The following is an 18,914-nucleotide window of genomic DNA, read 5'->3' as shown; positions in this document are numbered from 1 at the left end:
GTTACATATATACATGGTATATGTCACCCTGCATTACATCCTACATCACATAGCATGTTATGTTGTTGTATTTGTTATCTCTTTCTTTGTATCCCCCGCACTGGCAGTCAGAAATCACCTTACATTGGGTTATGTTATATTCAATCAGGCCCGTGATGTCACTGGTGAGGAAACTTCCGATTCTAACCGATCACTGCTCTGCAATTTATGGTCCTGGTCACCCCACTCACCCAGGCTCACGGGACATCAGGGAATGGATGGCTCTGAGAGCGTCCTGACAGAGCCGGGCTTTCTGCTCCTCAGCCAGCCTCCAGCGAGGAGGCAGATAATCCATTAGATTATAAAGTCCTTGAGGACAGGAAATATCTTTTATTTCTTTTTGCATTCCCAGTGTTTAGCACAGTGTCTGACCCATAGCAAATTCTAAATAAATGTTTATTGATTGATGACAAAACACCTTCCCCACAACTTTTTTTGGGCAAAACTGAGGACTGGAAAGGTAAAATAACATAGGATGTAGAGCCAGAAAGGAATTTGGGAATTGTAAAATATTGGAAGATAAGTTGAACTTGAAGTCACAAAGTTCTGGGTTCAAATCCTTCCCATGTCTCCAATCTTGGGTAAGCCTCAAGTTTCTGAAAGCAAAGGTGAGAAAATACTAACCCTGGAGCCAGGAAGACCCAAGTTCAAATTCTGCTTCAGACACAGTAAGTTGTATGATACCACTTTAATTTCTGTTTGCCTCACTTTTCTCATCTGTAAAATGAGGATATTGACATCACCTACCTCCAGGGTCATTGTGAAGATCAAATCAAAGAATACTTTAAAAGTGCCCGACACAAAGAAAGTGCTTATAAATGCTTTTTTCCTTCCTTGGGGGAGGGGAGCAGGGAGAGGAAGGATACGAAATGAAGCTTTTATCATAAAAAAGGGGTAAAACACATTTAGGAAATCCGTGGCCAGGGAAGGGAAACATGGAATAAGAGCTGAAATCACTGGAAGCAAACAGTGGGGCAGGGCAAGTTGCCAGCTCTGAGAAGGCCCTGATTTCCTGGTGGATGACTGGATGGGATGAGATAATGTGTGTCAAGCAATTTGCAAACTTTACAAGCCTATATAAATGTCTGTTGTTATTGCCTTGGATTGAAAGGGGCTGTGGACTTGGAATCAGAAGAATGCTCTCAGAATGAAGTCCCAGCAGTGACCAGCCACAAAACCAACTTCAGGCAACAGAACTTGATTTGGAGATGAAGAACTTCTCCACATCTTGCTTCTTTTTACCAGCATTGGGCACTAACCACGCACTGGGGAAAGTTTCCTCGTCTCTAAAAGGAAGGATAGTTGATTATTACCATCGTTGCCCTAAGTAGTCCCTCCCCCGTATTTCCTTATTATATAAAATTTCATAACATCATTATTTTATTTTGGGGAATATTAACAATCGTTGCTGGTGTTTGCTTTGAAGTATATTATGAATAGAAGGTCATATGTAATAGGAATGAAAGATTGTACTGTTATCTGCCCTATACTGAACGTGAATTGGATTTAAGTAAAGCAGAGGCTCACAACATCATCAATGTCACTATTCCATAGTCACTAAAGTCCAGTGGCAGGACAAGTCAGGATGACTGGTGCTGGCCAAGGATGTAATGAACAACCTTGGTGCTTCAATGTCTGACTTCTTTTTTTGGCCATTGGAAAAAATTGTTCTCATCCGCCCATTCTTGTTAGGGAGAGTCTTCCCATGCTTGGGGTAGACCTTCCTCTAACAAACAGATTTGAGGCCTGGTTTAGCCTGTCTGCTCACGTGGTTTTACCGAGGTGTGGTCACTTTACATGCTACAGCTTTGTGGCGCTACAGGTGAGAGTTGGGTAACAGATGGACACTAAAATTTGATGAGCAGCTTTGAAAGGTTTGGCATTCTTCCCTGATTGCCCCAATGCCCCAAGGTTGTGCTGGTGGCAACAAAAAGAAAGAAAATTTAAAAAAAAAATGAACCAAGTGGATACAAAAGATGTGGTGGATGTTATATCATTATCGACTTATAGCAATAAAATAATTCCAAGATCTTGTGCTATTAATATTTGTGCAGCAACAACTACACCCAACTCTAAACTTTAAGCAGTGAAGAAACACTTCAACTGTGTGAGTAGAAACCCTTTGGAGCATAACTTTAGTATAGCAATAAAATAATTCCAAGATCTTGTACTATTAATATTTGTGCAGCAATAACTACACCCAACTCTAAACTTTAAGCAGTGAAGAAACACTTCAACTGTGTGAGTAGAAACCCTTTGGAGCATAACTTTAGTTTGATCTACAACTGAAGCCAAGTAAAAGCATTTATATTGATGAATCCCTAAATTCCAACAGCTGCCAACAAGAAACGATGGCTAGCACCTCCCGATGCTATGGTTTAATCCCAGGTGGATTTGGATTTGGGGAAAGCCAGGAAAGAGATGACCTTATGAAGGTAAATGACAGTATTCTCTTGACTCAATATTCCCATTATATTTTATTTTCCTATCTATCGAGCATGTGTACAGTCTTTAAGGTTCTCAGCCCCTTCCTCTTCCCCACAAAACATTTCTGGTTCTTGTAGGCACTTTACTGTCCAGGTAAGCCTGACACTAGATCGTGGGCCCCTAACTGCTTCTTCTTATATTTCTTTTCTTGAGAACTGGTGATTTAATTATAAGAGATGGATTTGGGGAAGTGGCTTCCCCAGGACTTTGGGAGTACCTGGGATTCTCAGTTGAAGCTGACTGACAGCAGAAGGAATTTTTCACAAATATAACCTTGTTTTGTTTTGTTTTTCTTTTTTAAGATGTTACTGTTTTCTTTTTTCTGATTATACATGTAGATTAATTTTTTTAAATACACATTTCTTTATGAATCAGAGAAAAATCAGAACAAAAGGGAAAACCACAAGAGGATAAAAAGGAAGAAAAATAAAAAAAGAAGTGAACATAGTATGAGGTGATTTACATTAGGTTTCCATAGTTCTTTCTCTGGATATAGATGGCATTTTCTATGCAAAGTTTGTTGGAATTGCCTTGTGTTGAACCACTAAGAACCAAACCTTTCATTGTTGATCATCACACAATTTTGCTATTTAATGTATTTCTGGTTCTACTTTTTCCCCCCAGCATGAGTTTGTGTAAATCTTTCCAGGCCTTTCTAAAATCAGCTTGTCATCATTTTTAATAGAACAATAATATTCCATTACTTTCATATATCTTAACTTATTCCCCAATAGATGGGCATCTATCCATATTCCATTTCTTTGCCCAATACACCATTCTTGGAGAAGATGAACAGGAATACAAGCCATTCTCTAACTTGCAAAGAGATATGGATCTTGAGAAAGTTGGGTAGAGCAGAGCAGAGAGAAAGGGAAAAGGAACATTTGAAAGCCACCAAGTGTTTTGATCTTCCAGAAATAATAGAAGTTAAGGGCTATTATATCATATGTAATATAATATATAAATTTAAGCTTACACATCTTTTGTGTTTTCAATGTTTTTTTTGTGGTGAAGGAAATAAATAGTTGTTCTATACCAAATGTACACAGAAATCTTCTGTTCTCTTTTGTGGAAACCCTAAACATAAACTCTAAGCAGTTTTCCCCATAAAGACATAAGGAACCAGAAATAAGAAGAAAGATTCTGACTCCTCTCTTAAACCAGCAAATGGGAGCCCAGAGTATTCCACCAACTTCCTTGCTCAATAATCTTTTGTTGCTTGTAGAAAGTAACACAATAATATTAAGAGACTCCAATGTTCATTTGTTGTGGGCCAGGACATTAATGGAACTGGGATAGTTTGAGATAATCCCCAACTTTCTATGCTGACTCTAGGAAGCACATTGGGGCAGTTTGAATTAACTGGGTAGATTGATCAGGAACTCAGCTGTGGTTCCCTTCCAGCAAAGAGGATACAATAGCATTTTTTTTTTTTTAAGAACTTTGAGAGCTCCCAAGACCCAAGAACTTCCTTGAAGGTGACTTTTAATCTTTAAACTTCCTGTGAACTCCCTTTTACTGTTTTGGAATCTAATTTCACATGGGGATTTCCCAAATATGTTTTTAATTAAAAGACTTATTCTCAAGCCCCCAAAGTAAAGTTATAATTGGTACATTCTCTCTCAGAAATGGACCTTCCTGAAGGATGTTCTGGATTCACAGATATTGCTCATAAAGACTTTGTATAGATAGGACATATAGTAGTATATAGATCATTGGTCATTGTTTTTATCACCTTTTTTGGGAGTATTGATAGGCCCAAGATTTTTCCTTTGCCTGGGATCTCTTCTATTCCCTCAGATAACATGTATATTGCCCACTCGATGCCCTTAAAAGTGTGTTAACACTCTGCCACCTGTGAACCTACTCTTTGTATATTTGATGCCATCTAGCTGTTTCTATTACATTTATTCTCAGTGTTGGGGTACCTATCTCTTCCATGAAGAAACTGAGATTTTAGTGGCCAATAGTAGGGCTTCCACTCCTTGATGGAAAAAACAATTTGATTGTTGTAAATCTTTTGCATTATTCTTCTGCTTCTAACTCTCTTTTGATTTTCATTCTTGAATCCCCTTGGAATGATATATAGAAGGTTTTGATACATAGAAAGAAAGAAATATTTTTCTATTCATCTTTAAAAGGGGGAGGGGAGGATTGATTACTTAATTACTTAATTTAAGTTCCTGGTTCTATAGTATCTTAAATGTTTCCTCACAAACAATCTTGAACAGTAGGTCATTCAAGACCAACTATCCCCATTTTATAGATGAGACCATTTGTCTGAGGTCACACAGCTGACTCCTAGGTTGTCCTGAATCCAAATCTCCACTCAGGAAGAGAATTTTACAGCTGGAATGGACCCTTAGAGATCACCTCACGTAACTCCCTTATTTGATCCTCAGCCTTTAGCACAATGCTGGAAACAATACAGGCACTTAATAATTGCTTGTTGATTGCTGGATTTTACAGAAGAGAAAAATAAGTTGTAAGGAGAGGAAAGGACTTGTCCAAGATCACACAGCAGTTATTTGCAGAGCCATCCAATGAAAAGAACCAGGGAAGTTAGGAACTTCTTGCCTGCCTATATTTTCCCCATCTTCCAAGTCCCACATCAAATACTATTTCCTCCAGGAAGCCTTCCTTGATTGCTACTCCCTTTCTCGCTTCCATTCTTATTTTTTTCCTTTGAACATCCATTCCTAGAACCCTTATTATTGCCTCCATTTCACAGGCCCTCCTCCTTAAAAAAATAAAAGGTGGAGAATATGGAAGGGGGGTTGTGGGTTAAACCTTCAAGGATGAATATAACAGTTGGGGTGCATTCCCAGTGTATATGGCACTAAATAAACCTAGGGAACACACTAGAAAAGCCCCTAATTTGTCTGGAGTGCTTTGTACCTCCAATACCAGCATGAGGTATCAGGATCTTGGTATTTGGGGGAGAAGAAATTTCAACCCCCATAGTGGAGGAATTGATCAAAGGAGAAACTGGCAGCAGAGAGGTCGTTAACGGCTGGAAGAGAGCCAGACCAGAGCCCTTCCAGCCTGGCCCTCACTTCCATCCGGCCAGTAACAGTCACGAGTCCCTTTCCCTGCCCCTCTGGCCACTTCTGCATTTTGCAGACAAATAAAAACAAGTCAGGGCCTCAGGGTGCTAAAAACATGAGTATGATAGCATCAAGGTCCAGCCCCAATGGAATCCTACTTTTCAGGGTCCTAAAACCTTCCCCCCACTTCATCATTCTAAGCTTGGAACTTTAGCCCTGCCCTCAGGAGCCTTCTGGACTGAAGGGCAGAGGAAGAGTCAGTCCCTATCTGGAAAGGTTTTCGTCTTACCCTAACTCCTGCCCCAAGACTACTATCCATCACAGCTATACCAATCGGACTCTCATTTGGGGCTGCCCACTTTCCTCTCATCTGAAAGTCTAGGGATTGATCCAGCCTGGTTTGGAGAAAGGGAAATGCTGGCCCAGGCACTAGGAAGCCTCCATGGGAGTGAAAGAGTATACCTGGTTTATTGATATTATCATAGAATAGATCCTATTCAGTCCCTCCACACCAAACTCTGTACCAATCCTGATCTTCCCAAGGGAAGGTATAAGAAAGACTCAGCCACTCATTAGCTAAGTATCACAGCAGAAAGAGATGACCCTTATCAGATCACAGAATGCTAGAGCTGGAGGTGGGAAGGGACCTTTTAACAAACAACAATGACTTGAAAAGCTTTTGAAGAACATAGGGAGTCAGAGCTGGAAAGGAAGCTAAAATTACAAAACATTTAGAAAGATTGGTACCCCCCATGTATTCAAAGTGCAGAAGGCAGATGCTGGTATTGCTAGGTAAAGCAAGGAATATCCTATTGTGAGGTATCAGCTTCTTATATGGGAACCAAAGGAAGGAAGCGTGATAAAAGGATGATCACTGGCTATAAGGTGCTATCCAGAAAGCACCTGTCTGGATCCCTGTCTCCTTGAACCTCAAGAAGGGTTCTTATTCACCTCTGTTTAGGGTTAAAATATAAAATTAATGTGATATAGCACTATCCTTTCCCATCCAGATTCTTACCATCTCCTCAACTGTATCAGGTTCAAAAGAATAACACACTTGTATCCTGGATTATGATTCGATTACCGAATGACTTTGAAAGTTCCTACCTTTCATCCCAAACACCTTCCCCTCTCCAAGTCAATACTGCAATCATAAATAAGGGGAGAGAGATGGTTCAGCATATGGTAGGTCTCTTTCTGATAACTACAAAAATGACCATTGCCTCCTTCATTTGCTAGACAAGCTCTAAAATCTGAAAATTCCCATAGATCTCTTAGCACATCACTGATTTATTTCCCAAAGTGCATTGTTTTACAAACTCAAGCTCCATGCTCTCTCTTGTCTCAGAAGGGATTTTCTGGGGTTCTTGAGTGCCCCAATTTCTCTGGCAGTTCAGATACCATTAGCTTGAAATTCCCAATACCTAAAGAGTGGGGATCCTACTCTTATGTAATACCCTCCTCACTTCACCCCTTATCTCATTGTCCATGCGGTCTCTCTCTGTGAATCTGTTTTTTTCTGAAAATTGTCTATTCCTGGTACCTTAATGGTTCCTGGTAATTCCTCCCAACTTTTCCCCATTTCTGGTCCCCATCAAGGACCATCTAGGTTGGAAACTATTGGGGCATGCCAAGGAAAAATGTGCTTAAGTAAGTATTACACAGAGACTGATGCAAGGGGAAATGGTGCTGGATTTGAAGTCAGGGTACTCGTATTCAAAATTTGACTTTGCTATTTTCTCTAGGAAAAGTGACTTTATCTCTTGACTTCAATTTTATTATCAGTTTCATATCACATTCCTTAAAATAATAAAAACAATAATAAAAAACTGAAGTGGTACTTAAGGGATTTGGAGAGGTTGGATACACTGATAAACTGTGGGCAGAGCTAAGAATTTAGTCCTATCATTGGGGAAAACAATTTGGAATTATGTGAGAAAAGTGAACAATCTTTTCATAACTTTTTACCTAAAATTCCCATGACTAGAAATGTGTTCCACAGAAATCAAAGAGAGAAAAGTCCAATACACAAAGTATGCTAATAGTCTGAGCAAAGTTTTAAGCTGCTAGAACTGAAACACTATGAAAGCTTGATCTTATGTTATTAAGGCTTAAAACTGCATTGAGACTTTTGAGACATCTCACGTTTTGTATGGCCCAAAACTGAAAACAAAGGTGGGAGAGTTCCATTGATTTGGGGATGGCTGAACAAAATATGGCATGCAAATAGGACAGAATATTATTATGTGCTAAAATAAACTCAGAGTAGATATGTGGAGTGGATATTAAAGGTTATGCCCTTAAAAATTAAAGAGAATACTTGTTACAGCAATGATCCAATAAGAAATAGAGGCTACCAAGCAAGTTTCAGCCTCTCGTCCTCCCAATGTCTCCAGCCGGCACAAAGTTGAAAGTTGGAGTGAATCTTGACTCTGAATCCCTCAAAGTCCTTTCCTGAAGTTCTCCCAAAGATCCCTTGAAGTTCTCCCTTGGTTCCCTTGAAGTTCTCACGAAGTTCTGAGAGCTTCTCGCTTATATGTTCCACACTAAGCATACACAAATCATTATGTCATGAGGAAATCATTATTTGTTGTAGGATTAAATCAATGCCAAACTAGATTTAAGCAGTGTCTCCTCAATTCCACTTAGTACCTTGTTTCAAGTTCTGCCCATAACATCTCCTTATAGGGTCAGATCAATCATACTAAACTATGCTAAATTAGATAACTATTGTGTCTATTCATTCCAGTGACTTAGCACTCTGTAAGAATCCTAACAACTACACACCTCTGAGACTGGCTAAGATGACAGGATATGTGATAATGAATGTTGGAGGGGATTTGGGAAAACTGGGACACTGATACATTGTTGGTGGAGTTGTGAAAGAATCCAGCCATTCTGGAGAGCAATTTGGAACTATGCTCAAAAAGTTATCAAACTGTGCATATCCTCTGACCCAGCAGGGTTTCCACTAGGTTTCTATACCAAAGAGATCTTAAAGGAGGAAAAGGGACCAACATGTGCAAAATGTTTCTGGCAGCCCTTTTTGTAATGGTAAGGAAATGGAAAATGAATGGATGCCCATCATTTGGGTACTGGATGAGTAAGTTAATGGTTTACAAAGGCAATGGAATAAGACTGTTTTTATGAAATGATGAGAAGCATGATTTCAGAGAGGCCGGTAGAGACTTACATGAACTGATGCCAAGTGAAATGAGCAGAACCAGGGGATCACTGTACACAGCAGCAGCAAGATTATAAGATGATTGATTCTGGCGGACGTGGCTCTTTTCAACAATGACATGATTCAGGACAGTTCCAATGGTTCAGTGATGAAGAGAGCCATCTGCACCCAGAGAGAGGCCTGTGGGAATTGTTTGGACAAAAACATAGTGTTTTCACTTATTTTGTTGCTGTTTGTTTGCATTTTGTTTTCTTTTTCATTTTCTTTTCCATTTCATTCTGATTTTCCTTCTACAGCATAACCATGGAACTATGTAGAGAAGAATGGAACGTGTTCAACCTCTGTTGGATTAGTTGCCATCTAGGGGAGGTGGGGGGGAAGGGAGAGTGAAAAAAATTTGGAACCACAAGGTTCTGCAAGGGTGATGTTGAAAAATATCTGTGTATATGTTTTGAAAATAAAAAGCTTTTAAAAAAAGAGAGGTAGAACGGCCTAGATGAGGGAGGTAGATAAATGGAAAAGATTTGCAAAGGAGAATCAGAAACCGTGGAGCTCAATAAGCAAGTGTTCAATAAACCAGAAAAAAAAAAAAAAAGAAATAGAGGCTATTACACAAAATAAAATAAGCAATTTTGATTACATGAAATTGAAAATCTTTTGCATGAAAAAAATTAATGAAGCTAGAATAAGAAAAGTGGTTGATTATGAAAAAATCCTTTGTATCAAATATTCTGCATAATAGTTGATATTCAAACAACTAATAGCAATCTATAAGACCAAGTGACATTCTATTCTAAGGGGAAATAACAAATATGTAAATAAAGATATTGCAGTCATTAGAATGTAAGCTTTAGATTTGGGACTGTTTCTTTTTTATGTAAATATTCCCAGTGCTTGGCACTGGGTATTTTGGTCTGGGAAATCACAAAGATGATGATTGGAAACATGAAAGGAAGGGCAGAAAATGAGTAGAATGAAGAGGAATCCAGGAAATCCAAAGCTGAGTGACTTAACTTCCCTAGGAAATGGTCTCTAGTTGTTTCTCTGGATTCAAAAGGAAAAACACCAGGGCAGTGCTCTTTTAAAAATTTCTTTATTTTTGCAATTCTCTTTTTGTGTAATTTTATTTTATTTTTTATAAAGCTTTTTATTTTCAAAACATATGCATGGATAATTAGACAACATTGACCCTTGCATAGCCTTGTGTTTCAGATTTTCCTTTCCTTCCTCTCATCCTAGATGGCAGGCAATCCAATATATGTTAAACACGTTAAAATATATGTTAAATCCAATATGTATAAACATATTTATACAATTCTCTTGCTGCACAAGAAAAATCAGATCAAAAAAAGAAAGTAAATGAGTAAGAAAACAAAAAGCAAACAAACAACAACAAAAAGAGTGAAAATACTATGTAGTGATACACATTCAGTTCCCACAGTCCTCTCTCTGGGGGCAGATGGCTCTCTCCATCACAAGATCATTGGAAGTGGCATCAATCATCTCATTGTTGGAAAGAGTCAAGTTCATCAGAATTGATCATTTTATTATATTGATGTTGCCATGCACAATGATCTCCTGGTCCTGATCATTTCACTTAGCATCAGTTCATGTAAGTCTCATTAGATCTCTCTAAAATCATCATGTTGATAATTTCTTACAGAACAATAATATTCCATAACATTCATATACCACAATTTACTCAGCCATTCTCCAACTGATGGGCATCCACTCATTTTCCAGTTTCTTATAGGGCAGGTGTTCTTAATTTGATTTCCATGGATCAATGGGACAACATTTCTGAATTTATTTATTTTTATTTTTTAAAATATATACAAAAGATACAAAATACATACAAAGAGTTTTCAACATTCACTCTTGCAAAATCTTGTATTCCATATTTTCTCTCTCTCTCTCTCTCTCTCTCCTTTCCCATCTCCTAGACAACAATTATCCAATATAGATTAAACATGTGCAATTCTTCTAAGCATATTTCCACATTGACTATGATGCACAAAAAAAATCAGATCAAAAAGGAAAAAATGAGAGAAAAAAATAAGCAAGCAAGAAACAATAACAACAAAGATAAAAATACTATGTTATGATCTACTTTTAGGATCCATAGTTCTCTCTCTGGATGCAGATGGCTCTCTTCATTACAAGACTATTGGAGATGTCCTGTATCCCCTCTGAACTTTTTTTTTCCCCCTGAGGCTGGGGTTAAGTGACTTGTCCAGGGTCACACAGCTAGGAAGTGTTAAGTATCTGAGACCAGATTTGAACACGGGTCCTCCTGACTTCAGGGCTGGTGCTCTATCCACTGTGCCACCTAGCTGCCCCCCCCCCCCCGAACTTATTTTTAAAAATACTTTGATAACACATGTAACTGGGAAAAAGTAAAATATTTTTTAAAAAGAAAACTGTTAGAAAACTATTTTGATAACCATATTTTAGTATAACTAATTTTTATTGTGAGCCTGTGCATTTTATTTTGTACATTTAAAACATGATTCTGAAGAGTTCACGGGCCTCTAGAGAGCCAACAGGGACCATAAGCTTGACCAGACTGTCAAAAGTTTCCAGGACATAAAAAAAATTAAGAACTCCCTTGGTTGCTGGCAAATTATGAATTAATTAATTAGTACTAGTAATAAAAATCGTTCATCATCTCCACTACAACCCAGCCTGAGCTGGGAAAACAATCTTTCCTTCTTGGTTTGGATTTCCCCTTCTTTCAATTTTACTCTACATTTTCATAATCTAACAAATATATTAGTATATAGGTTTCCCACTTTAAAATATAGCTTCAAATAGATTGTTGGGAGTATTAAATGAGATAATACTTGTAAAGCACTTAGCATAGTGCCTGGTATGTAGGCACTATACAAATGTTACTTATTATTAGTTAGTTATTATTATTCCAATCCCATGACCTTGAGCCATTCTGCAACTCCATATTTAAACAGTCCAGAAGGGACACTCCATTCCAACTCTGTCAGCCCCTCCAGGGCTTATTCATGAGATTATCACTTCTCTATAGAAGTTACTTCAGCCAAAAGCCACAAGAACTTTGGGGATTCTAGGTAATATTTACTGGCCTGCTGATGGACACCAAGTTTCCATGGGAATGCTTGGGATGAAGAGGAGCAAGTGTTGCAGAATCTCTGCCAAAAGAAGGCCTAAGGCAGTTAGAAAGGATAAACCTGAGGAATTCAGAGAAACATGGAAAAATATGTACGAACTGATGATGCAAAGTCAAGAAAGCCTGAAGAATGATGGCCACAATGACCACAATTATGTAAATGAAAAGAAGAGTAATTATAACACAAAATGTTGATTCCAGAACATAGGTGAAAGAATAGACTACTTATAATAGCATTTTATAGACAGACAGATAGATAAATAGATATAGATACAAATATATATGATCTCATTGGATCCTCTTACCCACACTGGAAGGTAGGTGCTCTTGCTACATTTTACAGATGAAGAAACTGAGTTAAATGATTTGTCCTAGCTTGAAGTAGATTTTGATTTCCAGTCTTCTTAACTCAAGTCTATTTATGAAACCCATTTCCCACCTCGTGCTTCCCCTCTACTGGGGGAAAAAAAAAGACAAAGGAGAAGGGGGTAGAATGATGTCTACATCATCTTGATCACAAGGGAGGGTGAATTGGCTATTCCTAGAAATGACTGTTTTGCAAACAAAAGGCATCAATAAAACTTGCTTTGTTTAAAAAAAAGTTTCTGTTAATCATCTAGTTTGGAGGGAGAGAACAGGAAGGGTGGGGAGACCACAAACTCCATTCTAACAAGGCTTTTCTCTCCCTTGCGTTTGCTGGGTACCTGACTCATATAGCCAAATAATGCTGCTTTGTAGCTGTTTGCTCCTGGGAACCTGGACAAAGAAAACCAAGATTTGTAAATATGAAATTGGGAGTAGGATACTTGCTGGCTTCTGAATTAGTGTTCTCCAAATGTCAAGTCCCTTGGCAAAGTTTTACTTGCCAGGAAAATTCATACTATTAAATAAACTTTGAAATGATATTCTCCCTCCTTGCAGCCATCACATCCCTGAGGCAGAGCAGAGCAGGGGGTCTCACATAGTGGGGGCACATAGAAGGCAGAAGAAGGGGAACTAAAAGAGCAATGAATAGCATAGGAATTAATTCCAGAAGTAAAAGTACAAGTAACTACAGTTCAGCAAAAGGGGCTTTCAAAAGTGTAAAATCTGTAGGGCACTGAGAGCAGTTGTACTCATGAAACAGGAGAAAGAACAGAGCTTAGCATCTAGTTAGAAAAGAAAATTAGGGGCCTGGAGTCAGAAGATCTGACTTTAAATGTGACTTCAGACACTTATTAGCTGTATGACTCTGGTCATTTCTGTTTCTTCACCTGTAAAAAATGAACTGGAGAAGGAAATGGCAAACCATTCCAGTATTTTTGCCCCCAAAAAATACCTCAAAAGGGGTCACAAAGGGCCAGATGAGACAGAACAACAAAAAAAGGATACTTAGTAAAAACAGGAAGTTAGTTACCAGATGGCAAATCCCTCAACTATGTGCTGCTGATCTATCTTATGTAACTGTGGGCTTCTCAGGGCCCAGGTCCCCACAAATGGAAGGCATTCAGCATGCTCCTTGCCCCAGGCTCAGTTTCTGGTATTTGTCTCAGGCCTTTGAGGTGCCAATTCCAACTTTCTCTTTGATTTTGTATATTAGGGACTGTTTAAAATATAAAGGCAGAAGAGGCCCTCAAGGCCATCCATAGCTGGGTGAAACTCAAAGAGAAATGAAGTCTGCTAAATACATAAAGTTCCCTGCATTTTGATTTAGAAAACTATTTAAAAAAAATCCATCAGTGGAAGTGGAAATCTTCAACATAAAGAAGATCCAACTCACTTCCAGTTGATCAATGATGGACAGGGGTAGCTGCACCCAGAGAAGGAACACTGGGAAGTGAATGTAAATTGTTAGCACTACTGTCTATGTACCCAGGTTACTTATATCTTTGGAATCCAATACTTAATATGCAACAAGAAAATGGGATTTACACACATATATTGTATCTAGGTTATATTGTAACACATGTAAAATGTATGGGATTACCTGCCATGGGGGGGAGGGAGTGAAGGGAGGGAGGGGATAATTTGGAAAAATGAATAAAAAAAAAAACAAAAAACATGTAATTGGGGGAATAAAATACTAAAGTTTTATAAGATGAAAAAAAAAAAGAACTAGAGACAAAATTTCTAGGTACTTAACAATCATTTCATTAATTATGGCTAGCAAATGATTAATAACAGTTTTATTAATTATGACTAAAATAAATAATAAAATGTACTCTCAGGGATTGAAATGAATCATAGAGGCCACTCATTTGTTTATATACCCTTGGCAGAGTGGGTGTTTCTAACAGATGAAAATTAACTCTGGTTAACAATTAATGAGAGAATTAATATTATAAGAAGTAGGCCTATTCTAATGAGGGATTGCCATACACAACTTTGATTAGATCACTTTTATTCATCTCTCCTCAGATCACTCCTACCTAGGCGATATAGACAAAGAGGTATACCTTTACCCAAGTCTGCTTCAGTAGGACACGATGGGCCAGACTTCACCTACATTAGATTCTCTTTGTAAGGTTTTCTAGGTGTGTGGGGTCCCACTCAAGTTCACAAATTATATACCCAGATTAAAAGAGCATGCATTTCAAGGATTTGGATAATCTTATGTATCCTTTATAAATGTCCTTTATAAATCACCTGAATAACCTATAGGAATTTATTTCTAAATGTGGAAAAACAAAGGAAAAAAAACTTAATCTTAATAAATAATTTGTTGTTATTACAAAAAAAAATCCATCAGTGATAGAACAACACATTAAAATAACATAGGAACTACACTTTAATCTGGCTCAGGCTAAAGGCTCCATAAGGGAGTTTGTTACCTCTGATTTAGACCACCCATAATTTAAACAGGGAAACGGAGGCTCAGAGAGCCTTAAAGTGTATTTCCCAAGATCAAAGAGGTTAAATGTCGAAGAGCCAGATTTCATGTTCTGAGTTCATCCTCTTTCCTTATTAGAAGCTTTTACTGGTTAGGAAACAGATGCCCTCAGACCTGTTTGACCAAGGTCATATAGCTAGTAAGTGGCAGAACTAAGTTTGTTCTGTAGTTTCAAAGGAAAAAAGTCCCTTCACAAAATGAACTGTTCTCTTTGGGAAATAGCTAGTTGTCTGTTTATAAATAACAGTCTAATTAAGTGTATTACATTAGGTTTGTTCATTGCATCCAATTTTCATTTTTAAAGCCACGTGGCTCTAAAAGGGAGACCTTTTTATATACTACTGTGGTGGAGTTGGAATCAGAGCATGGGAGAATAAATAGTAATGAAAATTTAGGTAGATCATTTCTCCTCAACTGACCTCAGTTTTCTCATTTGTAAAATGGGAGTACTGAATTAGATTGAATAAGGTCCTTTCATACTCTAGACCTTGTGATTTCTAAAGCCTTTTTAAAAAATAGCTTTTTATTTTAAAAATATATGCAAAAATAGTTTTCAATATTCACCTTTGCAAAACCTTGTATTCCAAATTTTCCTCACTCTCCTCTCCCACTCCTCCCCTAGAGAGCAAGTTATATACTACATGTTAAACATGTGCAATTCTTCTATACATGTTTCCATATTTATCGTGCCGCACAAAAACAATCAGATTAAAAAAGGGAAAAAATGAGAAAGAAAACAAAAGCCAGCAAACAACAAAAAAGATGAAACTACGATATTGCGATCCTCATTCAATCCCCAAGTTCTTTTTCTGTATGCAGATGGCTCTCTCCATCACAAGTCTATTAGAATTGACCTGAATCACCTCACTGTAGAAAAGAGCCACGTCCATCAATGATTGGCCCGAGGTCACACGGAGGTAATTGGCAGAACCAGTATTTGAATATAAGTCAATGACATCTTTACAAATCCAGGGGTCTCTTCGCTGCGGGGGTGTTCTCACTCCATTCTATTAAGGAGCCCACCCATTTACAGAGTGTCCTGGGGGATCTCCAAGAATCAGAACATGGGTGGAGGAATATGCAGCCCCTCTGCTCACAAGGAACGAGTCACTGACGGAACTTCTCCGACTTCTGTCTGCCACTTGGGGACCTTCTGCTGGAACGGCTTACCTCACCAGGGCCGGGGGTTCTGATGCTGGTGCTGATGCTGGTGCTGAAGGATGCGCAGCTTAGGTTGCTAAGGCTGCAGAGGCAGTTCCTGATTGGCTGGGATTTATAAATATGCAAATATGAACAACCACAGTTTTCTACCTTCGTTTTTCCAATCCAATCTTCCGCGGGTGGAAAGGAGGAAAGATCCCAGGTCACTGATTGGAGGGACCCTTATGAATATATAAACATATTCCCACCCACCCCCAGCCCACCCCCATCTCCCTTCCCTCTCTCAAGCTTCCTTCCTCCGGACTTTCCCTACCCTTTAGCGCGTCCTGGATTGTTTCTGGGATTGTGTAGAAGGCAGGAAACCAAGGGGGTTCCTGATCACCCATGGCCGGGGGCCTCCGTGCTGTAACCAGCAGACAAAAGTTGTAACGGGTCGTTACATTAGGCCCCTTGGGGGACCCCCAGAACCCTGAAGAGAAGATGTAGCCTCGCCTTGTCTGTGACAGTGGCGGTGATGGGGAGTCTCTGTTTAAAAGAAAAAAAAGCCTAGGATTAGGAGCGTATTGTGGGGGATAGGCGGATAACTGCAGAACGTGACAATTTGCAGCTGGACTAGATGAATACGCAAACGATTTAGATTGGCTGGGAAATCATGAATATGCAAATATTCTCTCCTCCTCTCTCCACCCTCCCGAAAAGGAAAGGGGAACTGCTTTTGCACAAATGTTGAGAACGGCTCTTGATTGGCCGGGCCTTCATGAATAACGGCGCCGAACTAGGGCGGGAGGTTGTTAGGATTAGGTGCAGGCGTGGCTGTAGGAAGCGGCGAAGGGGAGGTGAGGCTGCGTGCGCTCTCTTCTAGCACTGATGCGCCTGCCCAGCCCCCAGACCCACGGGAGACGTGGGGCATGGGGAGGAGGTCGCCATGAATCCCTGGGCGTTTCTATCCTTTCTAGCAAAGCAAGCCCTCACTTCCTACGCCGTGCCTCAGTTTACCCTCTTTCTCAATTGAGGAATATTAGGGATGCTCTCGTAAAGATGCTCCAATTCCATAGGTTCCCAGGGGAAAGGAGATGATCTGTCGCGACTAGAGCTCCTGAATCTCTTCCCGTCCAGGAGCTTACTTTGTGTGTGTGTGGGTGGGGGGGGGAGTAAAAGTAGTGGTCCTCCTGCCAAAGAAATTCGGCCGCTGCGGCCGCCGGGAATACGGAGGTGCCTCTGAGGGTTCGAGGGCAAAAGGTCACCCCGTGCCCTTGAGGTGGGAGAGCCCTCATGTCTCCCCTTCCTAGCGCTCTGAAAATATAGCTATGACCCCCGTACACATTTGTACAAGCAGATTTGGAACGAAGTCAACAAAAAATTATTAATTCGTTGATTCATTGTGTGCCAGGCTCTTACTAAGCGCTGGGGGTTCAAAGGTCAAAGACAGTCGCCGCGCTCGGCGCTGGGGGTTCAAAGGTCAAGGACAGTCGCGCGCTCAGCGCGCTCCCAGTCCAGCGTGGGAGACCACGTACGAACATGTAGGGCCAGGCAGGAAACACACGGGAGGCGATCCGGGAGCCGGCGGGAGCGGAGGCCGCCCCTCCCCCCTCCGGCACACATTTGCACAGGCCCAGCTGAAGAGCAGGTGTGGGGCGGAATCCTGGAACAGCCAATCCCACCCCGGGGCCTTCACCACAGAACGGGGTCCAGAGGCCTGGGAGAAATCCAACCCCTCAGCTTTACTGACGGTAATCTGGAGCCTAGGAGGGGCGTCAGGCCTCGGAGGGAAGGTTTACATCGGGGTCCTTTGCCTTCAGGCCTCTGCTCTTCCCCCCTAAGTCACGGGAAGCCTTTGATCATTGTTAACAGATAATACTCGCCAAGTGCTCAGCACCACGTCTGGCACGGGGTGGGGGTGGAGGAGAGGAGGAGGAGGGAAAGGAGGAGGGAGGGGGAGGAGGGAAAGGAGGAGGAGCTAGTACTAGTAATAGTAGTGAATATTTATTTAGCACTTAATATGTCTCAGCTACAGTGCTGGGCTACAGTCAGGAAGGCTCAGCCGTGTGAAGAAGCAGAGGACATTGTGTAATGCAAAATGGACAACTTTATGTTAAATGTAAAAGTTTTTACACAAAACCAACACAAACCAGATTCAAAGGAAAATACAAAGCTGGGGGGAAATGTTTACAGCCAGTGTTTCTGATAAAGGCCTCATTTCTAAAACATATAGAGAACTGTGACAAATGTACATGAATACAAGTCGTTCCTCAAGGGATAAATGGCCCAAGGATATGGGCAGATGATGAAATTAAAGCCGTGTGTATGAAAATAGAAGCCCCTAATCATTCACGATGATTTTTGCTACCTGTGTGATCTTGAATAATCTTTCTGGATCCCATTTTCCTCACGTATCAAATGTGGGGGGAGGGGAGGAGTATCCTCATAGTCTTAATTTACGTCATTTCTGAGTTTGACTTCAGAGTGCAGATCTTAGAATGTCGGAGGCGTAAAGGTCATGTGGTCCAACTCTGCCCAAGTAGGGAAACTCCCCGCTCAGAAAGGGGCGTTCTTCTCCCGTTCCCCTGAATTATACTTAATTGTGTGTCTATTGTATCCTGCAGGTATGATAGAGGCTCCTTGAAGGTAGGGAATACGTTTTTCTTTATGTTGTAGACATTTAGACAATGTTTTATTAAAATGCATGAGGCTCCCTTGCTCGTTAATGGTACAGAACCCCTGGTGTCCTGAGCCCTAGTCCAGGACTTCTTCCTTTCATTATTTATTCATTCATTTATTTATTTATTTATTTCTGAGGCTGGGGTTAAGTGATTAGCCCAGGGTCACACAGCTAGGAAGTGTTAAGTTTCTGAGACCAGATTTGAACTCGGGTCCTCCTGAATTCAAGGCTGGTGCTCTATTCACTGCGCCCCCTAGCTGCCCCCTTCCTTTCATTTTTAAATGAGAAATGCACCTTGGATGTGAAATCTTTTGACTGAAATATCA

At 40.1% G+C, this 18,914-nt stretch overlaps 2 long non-coding RNA genes across 3 annotated transcripts; both read right to left on the bottom strand.

Moving 5' to 3' along the window:
* Positions 1-712: 712 nt before the first annotated feature.
* Positions 713-13,429, bottom strand: LOC141562189 (uncharacterized). Its single transcript, XR_012488174.1, has 2 exons — positions 12,205-13,429; positions 713-1,325 (listed from the first exon to the last, which is right to left on the bottom strand). It is a non-coding gene; the product is annotated as an uncharacterized LOC141562189 (long non-coding RNA).
* A 576-nt stretch (positions 13,430-14,005) lies between these two features.
* On the bottom strand, positions 14,006-17,775 carry LOC141562163 (uncharacterized). Of its 2 annotated transcripts, none has more exons than XR_012488173.1 (2): positions 17,659-17,775; positions 14,006-16,454 (listed from the first exon to the last, which is right to left on the bottom strand). It is a non-coding gene; the product is annotated as an uncharacterized LOC141562163 (long non-coding RNA). The 2 variants fall into 2 exon arrangements; XR_012488172.1 differs by lacking the exon at positions 17,659-17,775 and adding an exon at positions 17,054-17,327.
* Between the last annotated feature and the right edge of the window lie 1,139 nt (positions 17,776-18,914).

This window comes from Sminthopsis crassicaudata, chromosome 1 (assembly GCF_048593235.1).
Source record: "Sminthopsis crassicaudata isolate SCR6 chromosome 1, ASM4859323v1, whole genome shotgun sequence".
Classification (NCBI taxonomy): domain Eukaryota; kingdom Metazoa; phylum Chordata; class Mammalia; order Dasyuromorphia; family Dasyuridae; genus Sminthopsis; species Sminthopsis crassicaudata.
Note: the sequence above shows the minus strand (reverse complement) of the source record. Positions and strands in the feature narration are given on the sequence as shown.